Source organism: Anguilla rostrata, chromosome 16 (assembly GCF_018555375.3).
Source record: "Anguilla rostrata isolate EN2019 chromosome 16, ASM1855537v3, whole genome shotgun sequence".
NCBI classification, from domain to species: Eukaryota; Metazoa; Chordata; class Actinopteri; order Anguilliformes; family Anguillidae; genus Anguilla; species Anguilla rostrata.
The window spans coordinates 35,238,478-35,247,959 of NC_057948.1; the positions used below are offsets into that span (position 1 = coordinate 35,238,478).

A 9,482-nucleotide genomic window follows, 5' to 3' on the forward strand; every position below is an offset into this window, starting at 1 on the left:
GTTAATCTCTTCACTGTTCCATAAATCTGTTTCAGTGTTCCATCAATCTGGATCAGTGTTCCATCAATCTGGATCAGGAGCCCGGCTGCTTAGTCTGCTGTGGGAGCTCTTATGAGTTTAAAAGCAGCTCAAAGCTGATTGGTAGAGCACTGATGGATGTCATCTCTGTGAGAGAGACACGGGCCACACCCACTCACCACTTCCCGGGCAGAGACCGACGCTCAGGAATCTCTCGGGCTGCATCACGGAGATCCAGGGAAGACCGGAGCGCTCCCAAAATTAAACCCCCCGTTAAATCGCCCGAGAGCACAGAGTAACGGCATTCCGGAAGCTGGGCGGGACTAATCGGGAGACACGCCCACTCTCCAGCCGCTTCCCCGCAGCTGCCGGATAAAATCCGCAGAAGCGGCATTCCAGAAAGCTCTGGCCCTTATGGCACAGAAACAGCATCTTACATATTTAAAGACCTCCCCCCCCCCCCCCCCCCCCCCCCCCCCCCCCATCTCCACTGGAGCCCCGTTCGAGGCACCTGCCCTGAGCCCCGGGAGCAGAGCGATAATCGCGGAGGAGAACAGGAGCCCGACCGCTCCAAACACACAAAGTGGGAAGATGTCGCTTCGCAGAGTAATCCTCAGATTACCGCTTTGGAGAAAAAGCCCAATTCAGTCCTGCAGCTTTCTTTATTCAACCCTACTGTACACACAGACACACAGACGCTAACACACACACACACACGCACACGCATGCACACAAACACACAAACGCTAACACACACACACCACACGCACACGCACACGCATGCAACACAAACACACACACAGACGCTAACACACACACACACACGCACACGCATGTACACACACACACACACACACGCATGCACACAAACACACACACACAGACGCTAACACACACACACACACGCACACACACACACGCACACGCATGCACACAAACACACACACACAGACGCTAACACACACACACACGACACACACACACACACGCACACACAAACACACAGACGTATCAACACACACACCACACAACACACGCACACGCACACGTCATGCACAAAACAACACTACAGGCGCTAACAACACACACACACGCACACGCACACGCATGCACAAAACACACACACACACACGCAAGCATGTAACACACACCACACACACGCATGCCACAATACACACAACAGACGCTAACACACACACACACACGCACACACACACACGCACACGCATGCACACAAACACACACACACAGACGCTAACACACACACACACGCACACACACACGCACACGCATGCACACAAACACACAGACGCTAACACACACACACACACACACACACACACGCACACGCACACGCATGCACACAAACACACACACACAGGCGCTAACACACACACACACACACACACACACACACACACACACACACCCACAGAAACACACAGACAGAACACAAACAGTCACAGACAGAAACACACACAAACACACACAGACAGAATCACAAACAAACTCACCCACAGAAACACACACACAGACACAGAGAAACACACACACAAACACACACAGTACAGTATTTCAAAATGCACTGTTCTGAAGCAAAATGTACAAGAATGTGCTAGAGCCTAAATAAGAGCTTTATTTTAATTATGGTGGCAGTGTGCAAAGTCATATTGCTGTCATTATTGGTTCATAAATATCAGAAATGTAACACTGTGACTTATAGCAGGTCAATGTAATCACACAGCTCATAACACGCTGTTCTCAACTGAATTCAACAGAAGGACCTAAAAAGTAAAGCACCATGCAAACAAACAGACTGGATATCCGAGCTGACAACAACAGCTCACGACTTTCCACGTAAACTGACTGAACTTTCCAAATCGTATAGATTCTCAGCCTCTCGCACCGAGATGCAAGCAGTCTGCCAAACCTTGCGTGACTGTGCTCTGCCACTTCCTCGCAGAATCACACCGTGTTCTTCTCACCTGCAGACCGTCAGTAAGACTGAGCGCCGCTCGGCACTTTCAAAAAGCCTCCATGCGTCCTCTGTGTTCCGAAATACGCTACAACCGCTTACATCAACGCGCCCAGGATGTGCCACAGTTAATAATAATCCTCTCCTCGCTCTGACGGGGGGGGGGTTGGGTAAGGGGGGGGGGGGGCGCAGTTCCCTCCCCTCGGAGACTTACGGGCGCAAGCCGGAGCTGACATTAATCAGCGTGTGGTTTGACGAAGGTGAACGGTTTGGGTCGTTATCTCCCATGGTTACGCCGCTGAGCTCCGCCCACACGCGGCTATGCAGCCACTGCTGCGCTCCAGTACCTCTCGACCTCCAGGACCAGCTCATTATCGCACCCACATTCAAAAAACGCTCACCGTCCACCTTCCCAGCGAAACAGGGGGCTTCAAAACAGAGCAGCGAAAAACGACACAGCCTTACGAGCAGGGCACAGCTCCCCAAACCGTGCTCCTGACACGATGGGAGGGTCGGCAGCGACAAATTCAGACCTGAGAAAACCAGGTGAGGCGAGTTACCTGTGTAATCACCTGCTCAGACTGACCAAACTCGCCAGTCAGTTACAGAGAAAACCAGCAGTCCATGCAGTCCTCTGGGACCGGCGAGGAAGACCCCTTTTGTACAGCTCAGCTGTATCATGTCTTTCCCCTGGGACTGAGTTGGGTTTTTATCTCTTATAGAGACAGAAAGGGAAACTGCCGACGCTCAGTCGCCCCAGGAGATCAATATATTGAATGTGTGCCCCCCCCAGGACTGGGCTCTGTCCCCCTCTGACTCACAGCTCACTGTGTCAGTATTCCGGTCACCTCCTCACCTGGCTTTTGCTTTCACTTCAGTTTTTTTGTGAAACCGGACCGATTTATAAAAATGGAATGCTGACACAATAATTTGTGTCACGAGTTCAACTTTCGCCAAATCAGACGCGTCCCCACAACCGTGCCGATCGCGTGTTCAGTTCCGACCCGAACACGCGTGTGCACATCCCGGCCTCACTCATCACAGCCGTGAACAGCTTAACAATCCCCCCCCCCCACGTACAGCGCCCACTAACGCAGTCAGAAGTGGGAGTTGGTAAAAAAAAATGCTTTTGTGTGAATGAGGCATGACGACATAATTACTGGATTTGAACCCGCAACACACAGCGCATTGTGCCGTTCTTCTGCCTCATTTTAAAAAGGCTGCTTTTAACTTTTTCAAGGCTTGTCCCACATCGCCTGTCTTCTTGAGAAAGACAAAAGAACACACAGCACTATTTTTAGCGTATAAGAATATGCATTTGTTTCACAATTACAAGGCATTGGCGCTTGGCTTGATTGAATCTAATGTATAAATCATAAAAGGAAATCAATCCCAGCAAGCAATTTCCATCTCGTTCAGTTCCGCTCGCGGCATTGAGTAGGTACGCTGAATGTTAGAGAGATCAAAAGCACTTTTCCCATCCAGATAAACTAATGCCTTTGCGAGACAATAATTAAATAAATTGTCAATCTAATCTTCGTCTATTACAGGATGGATTAAGAGAAGTGCTATTGGTCTGGCTGGATATTTACAGTTCATATTTTATTACCAATCAGGGGACCAATGCCACATTATCCACTTTTGTAGCAATTCAGATAGCAAATGGGGTTTTTTTTCCCCTCTGTGTTTTTTTAAACTCCTGGGAGCAGTTATAATCATTAAATGCAGAATAATTCTATTGTGTCTAGAGCAGACCCTCCCAAACGTTTTTTCTGGTGCGACCCCAAATTAATGCTCACAAATTTACGCGCCCACAACAGACCACCCACACACAGGCCTTGTGCCCAACAACACCGCTTAGCTGTAATTACACTGGCGATACACCACAACCTCTGCTGCCTCGTTGTTTTATTATGGTTGGGTTGTTGTGATGTTCCACAGTGCATTCACAAATTTCAGAAAGACAAAAAAATTACAAATTTTTTTTTCTTGACCCCCAAATTTTCAGGCGACCCCATCTTCGAATCAGGAGACCCGTATGGGATCACAACCCCCAGTTTTGTGAACCCCTGGTCTACAGGGCAATACTTTGTCCACAAATCATAACAGCTTGTATCGATTTCATTTTTTTTCAGACTATCATAGGTGATAGGTGATTCTTTTCAAGTGATTCATAGGTGATTCTTTTCAAGTGACTTGTGTTATTGTATCCCCATGATTTAAATTTGCCCTGTAATGTACTGTGAATCGTTTCAGTTTAAAGCCAGTTAATCTCTGACACATTAGAATCATCCCTTGAGGCCTTCGGCCTCACCTGCAGCTCTTCCACCCAAACAGGAGCTCCTAAAATCTGGTAACTGCTAACACAACCGGTCACCACTTTTTACCTCGGCCCAGAATACTAATTTGACCAACACAAAAACATGCAACGGCTCTGCTTCAAATATCTGGGTCAGATATAGGATCAATAATTTATGCAGCTTGTATTTTCTTCTGAGGTTTTCTTCATATCTTTCGTCTGGATTTCCTCTCACTTGAAATTTGCTTGGAATACAACATTTTAAATCACCACAATAGAGAAAATAAAACACATATAAATGTGTTAGCCAGAGTTAGCCATGGAGGCTAATTTTCATCAGTTATCCCTGGGCTACATGTCTTGGCTGGGGGAGGAACCCCGCCCAAGAGGACACGGGGGGAACATGCAAACTCCACGCAGAGAGGACCAAGGCCAGCTAAGATTCTAAACCCAGACCCTCCTCTAATGGGGCATCAGTGCTTTCCCACTGAAACAGACCGGGGGGGGGGGGGGGGCAAGAAGAACGACCCCACAGGGGGAAGGAAGGGAGGAAGACTTATTACAGAAAAGATCAGGAAGGAAGAGAGGAAGACTTATGACGGAAAAGATCAGGAAGGAAGAGAGGAAGACTTGTGACGGAAAAGATCAGGAAGGAAGAGAGGAAGACTTATGACGGAAAAGATCAGGAAGGAAGACAGGAAGACTTATGACTGAAAAGATCAGCAAGGAAGAGAGGAAGACTTATGACGGAAAAGATCAGGAAGGAAGAGAGGAAGACTCATTACGGAAAAGATCAGGAAGGAAGACAGGAAGACTTATGACTGAAAAGATCAGCAAGGAAGAGAGGAAGACTTATGACGGAAAAGATCAGGAAGGAAGGGAGGAAGACTTATTACGGAAAAGATCAGGAAGGAAGACAGGAAGACTTATGACTGAAAAGATCAGCAAGGAAGAGAGGAAGACTTATGACGGAAAAGATCAGGAAGGAAGAGAGGAAGACTTATGACGGAAAAGATCAGGAAGGAAGAGAGGAAGACTTATGACGGAAAAGATCAGGAAAGGCACCGTCGGGCTGTCCGAGTTCACTCGCCTCCACCGACGACTTTCTGAGAGTCCTCAGACGTTTGGCTTCACAGCTTAATAAGTCCCCCGACGGTCGCTTTGAAGCTTGAATGTTAGACGCATTAGCATCCCGCGTTAAAGGGTGTGAGCTTCTATCCCCACCGGAGAGACGGCGTTTGTCCGTCACGCTGTGGAGTGGGCAGGGAGACGGTGGCACCAGGCACGAGCCTCGAGATCTGTGCCAGGCACTGAACACGCTGGACTATGCCCACGCTACTGCCTGGCAAGCACATACACTGGGCTGGTCACTACGAACACACGGGCCCTGGCACTCACACCCACTCCAACAGCTCACCACTAAATGGGAAATGATGAACCAACAGAACAGAAAATAAATACATGGTAAGGAATTAAAAAAAGGAGTGGATATAAAGAGTTCAATCCCAGAACGATTATAACCAGGCGGCCTGTGTGGATAAACCTGGACCCAGAGGCTGTGGGTAAATATAACCTGTTTGGCCTCAGGTGAGTGGGAAAATCATTCCCCAAACAGAGTCAACATCAACTGCAGACAAACCCGGGGAAACACAGATTCACCTAATCAATAACAGCAGCCTTGGCAGGATGTTCCAGGCGCTGCCGCGTGTCCATACCCAGACAAACAACACGGTTCAAATACTGTCACCGTGACGGATGAACTGCACAGACCTTCTCTCGATCAGGTGACGAAAACGGGTTCTGAGGTACGCTGGGAAAACATGACTTGGGAAAATAAGAAGCATTTCCTGAAACCGTGACTGTAACACAGAATCCAGACATCGATGCTCGGTGAGGTTTAGAATGGTCCACATCAGCACACTGACATTAGTACCGATGTACTTTATCATCGAAATACAATATAGCAGGCGCGCCAATTTCATTACAAATCTTTTCTTGTGCAATTAGCAGTTAATTGTGAGCCAGATTACTTTCCATTCCCTTGTCTCTTGCAATCAGTGATTACATCAGATCAGCAATTAAAATCGTAAACACGGTCTGAATTTCTACAGCTGGACTGAAGCCTGTCAGGTTTCCCGATTCGCTTGATGGAAGGACACGGGTGACCCTGAAACCGCCTGTCGGTCAGCCACAGGTCCCCCTAACCAACAGGCACTCTGCCACACCCACAGAAACCAGCACCTGCCCTCACTGTCCCAGGTGTCAAGAACGCCATGACAGTGATGTCAAAACGCTGTGCTGACACGACGCAGAGCGGGAAAAACGCGACAGTTTCATCAAACCGTTCGAATTTCTCCTCTTTGCCTCCGTCCTCACAGTGTTCCGGGCAGCGCGAGAGCACATGTAGCCACGAGAACAGCGGCACTGCAGTATTAGCGGCGGTTTTCATCGCGGCCCTTCGTGTCTCTGAGCCGGGTTTGCAGTTAGTCAGTCCGTCTCGGTTTCGCGAAACGACCGGGATCGCAGCCTCTCCACAGGGCTAAACCGCGGGCAGGACACGCCAGGAATAAACCGATAGGAACGCAATGCGATCTTTCCAGTGGGAGGCACACGTGGGAGGATTCCCTCCGGCGAAGAACAACAAACGTCACTGCAGAAAACCTTAAATATAAACTGTTGACAGCTGTATAAACTGCTCTGCAGCTAACAAAACCTTACATTATTATATTAATGTGCTCAACAAACTAAGACTTCAAAACAAATGCAAACGTGCAGCAACAACAACAACAACAATAATAATAATTATTATTATTATTGTTATTATTATTATATTATTGATAATAATAATCATAATAATAATAATAATAATAATTACAGGTAAGCCCACGTTTTTTCCAGGGCGACTTACTGCAAACAGCATGAGCTATGAGAGCTATATAGAACAAGATCTATAGAGCTATATAGAACAAGATCTCCCAGTTCAAGGATAATTTCAAGTAAGTGTGTGTGCGTCCAAACAAACAATCAAACAAATAAATAAGTAAGTAAATAAACATATAACGTGTATTCCATTGCATGGAGATACATCTTGTAAAAATTAACATACAAATAAATACGTGTAAATCTTATTCTTTATTTCATGTGATTTTGTGCTCAGTCAAAATACTAAAGCCACCTGATAGCCAGCCGGCTCGTGGACGTGCACGGCGCAACGTGGGGGGTACATCCTCTGCAATGTGACCAACACTGAACATTCCAGAAATCCTGCGAGTACCAACGACGTTAAACGTGTTTTGTAACATTTAATTGTGGCGTCATAAAGCAATTTCAATATCTAACGTGCACTGTGAACGTTCAGAAAATAGCAGTCCAAAAGCAGTACCAAATACCACAGCAGACTGTGGATGAATTATCAAGATAAATCTTATTAAAGCATGTAACCGTATCAGTTGCACCACATTCAACAGAAACGAAAGCTACTTGTTATATTACACGTTAAGTGCAGCAAACTGGTTTTCAATGGACGGCGAGCACGTAAAGGCTTCAACCATCAGACTCCATAGCTCGTCCCTTCGCTGCTGTATCGTAAGCAACGTGGCTGGTTAATTTGCATCTGGGTAAACGCGCAAATCAAATTCCAGTTTTTTTATTTTATTTTGTGCTTTCAGAATACAACAGGGTCGTGGTGTAGCCTAGACATCTACAGGAGATCTTGCGCGGAATGTAAGAACGGGGAACATCGAAAAAATGAGCAATTATCTAATCGTCTCAGATAATGAATGTATGCGCGCTTTATGGGAGCAGCACGTAAATCCCCGAGACAGACAAGCCTCTGTACTATAAAGGGGGTGTATCTGGCGAGATATTTGTTGCTATTGAAGCAAATAAACGTAAATCACGCAAATGTTAACATCACCGTTACAGTTTGCGACTGAATCGACGACTTCAGCGGCAAGCACATTCCACAGTGATTAAAATGAGCCACCTACAATAGCCAACCGTTCTTGTCGTGTACGGTCAGCTACATCCAAACAACTTCATTGCATTTCTCCCAGTGGCATCAAGTGCTGCGAAAAAGCTGGCAAGACTGAGTTTGTGTCGCGTTTGCCTGAAACCACTGTTAGAAAGCAACATCAAAAATCAGTCTTCGCTGACTAGTATGTTGACAGTGCAGGGGTAACACTAACCTCGTCCAGAATCGCCGTTCTAAGAACTTGCTAGCAGCTCGCGGACAATCACTACTTTCTCATACGTGACGTGTTGGAGCGCGCTGTCCTCGGCTCAGATGGATATTTGCAATGCTCGCCCTCGCACTTCGTTGAGGAAAAAATATTAAGGATTACAGGCACAGCTAATGTTCAGAACATAGCACTAGAGTCACTGAAAATGCAATGCAAAGACTGCATCTCGGCGGTAGGCACGCAACTAACTCAGTCTCTGCCTCGCAGTGGCAGTATGAGACGGGCTAGAGAAAGTCATTAACATCTGAAAGCCACGGCTATACAGCTGTTGGAAGCGAGGGCAGGAAATACCAGAGGAGCTGGGAGCGCGCATCGAACGCGCGGAACGCTGGAAAACGCGGAGCGGAGTTGCGGAACACTGGCGAGGTTTACGCAGCGAAAAGCCGCTCGCGCTCTGGAAACGGGATATTGAGGTCCAGAGACAGATGCCATTCGAGTTTTTTTTAAAGCCAAATACGATTTACTCGGATTTTTGTGTCGGCCGTAGTCTACGCTGACATATTCCCATTCACCCTGACCACACCGCCTGAAGCCGTTAAAAACGTTCAAAACATTTTTCTTTTAAAATTTTAAAGTCGGCCTGTAAAATTAAGGTTTGCTCTGTAATAGATTTTTTTTTGAAGTGGCATCTGCATGGTATTTTCGGGAACTTAATTGTAATGTAATACAGAAGAAGAATTTTGATTATATAGAGACATTAACTAAAAAAAACCCCATGATATCCCACCCGCATTGAGAAGCAATAGCCATCCCAGTGACTCATTGGTATTTAAAGCTTAGCAGTATTTACAATATTTTCTGAAAAACATAACATCACCATAACATATATGGGAGTTTTGCTCCTCTTATTACAGATATGCACCTGCTTCCTGTCCCTCAATAAAATATCACATTTTATTTTCATAATATTTAATGAAAAACATTCACAGGAGTGTTTTTGTACAGAAGT

At 46.5% G+C, this 9,482-nt stretch overlaps 1 protein-coding gene across 1 annotated transcript in view; it reads right to left on the reverse strand.

Moving 5' to 3' along the window:
- LOC135242646 (oxysterol-binding protein-related protein 5-like) overlaps positions 1–8,800 on the reverse strand; it is an 89,671-nt gene extending 80,871 nt beyond the window's left edge. Inside the window, exon 1 of the mRNA XM_064313800.1 lies at positions 8,480–8,800. The gene's annotated coding sequence lies outside the window, so the exon portion shown is untranslated. The remainder of the gene's footprint in view (positions 1–8,479) is intronic.
- Positions 8,801–9,482: the final 682 nt, after the last annotated feature.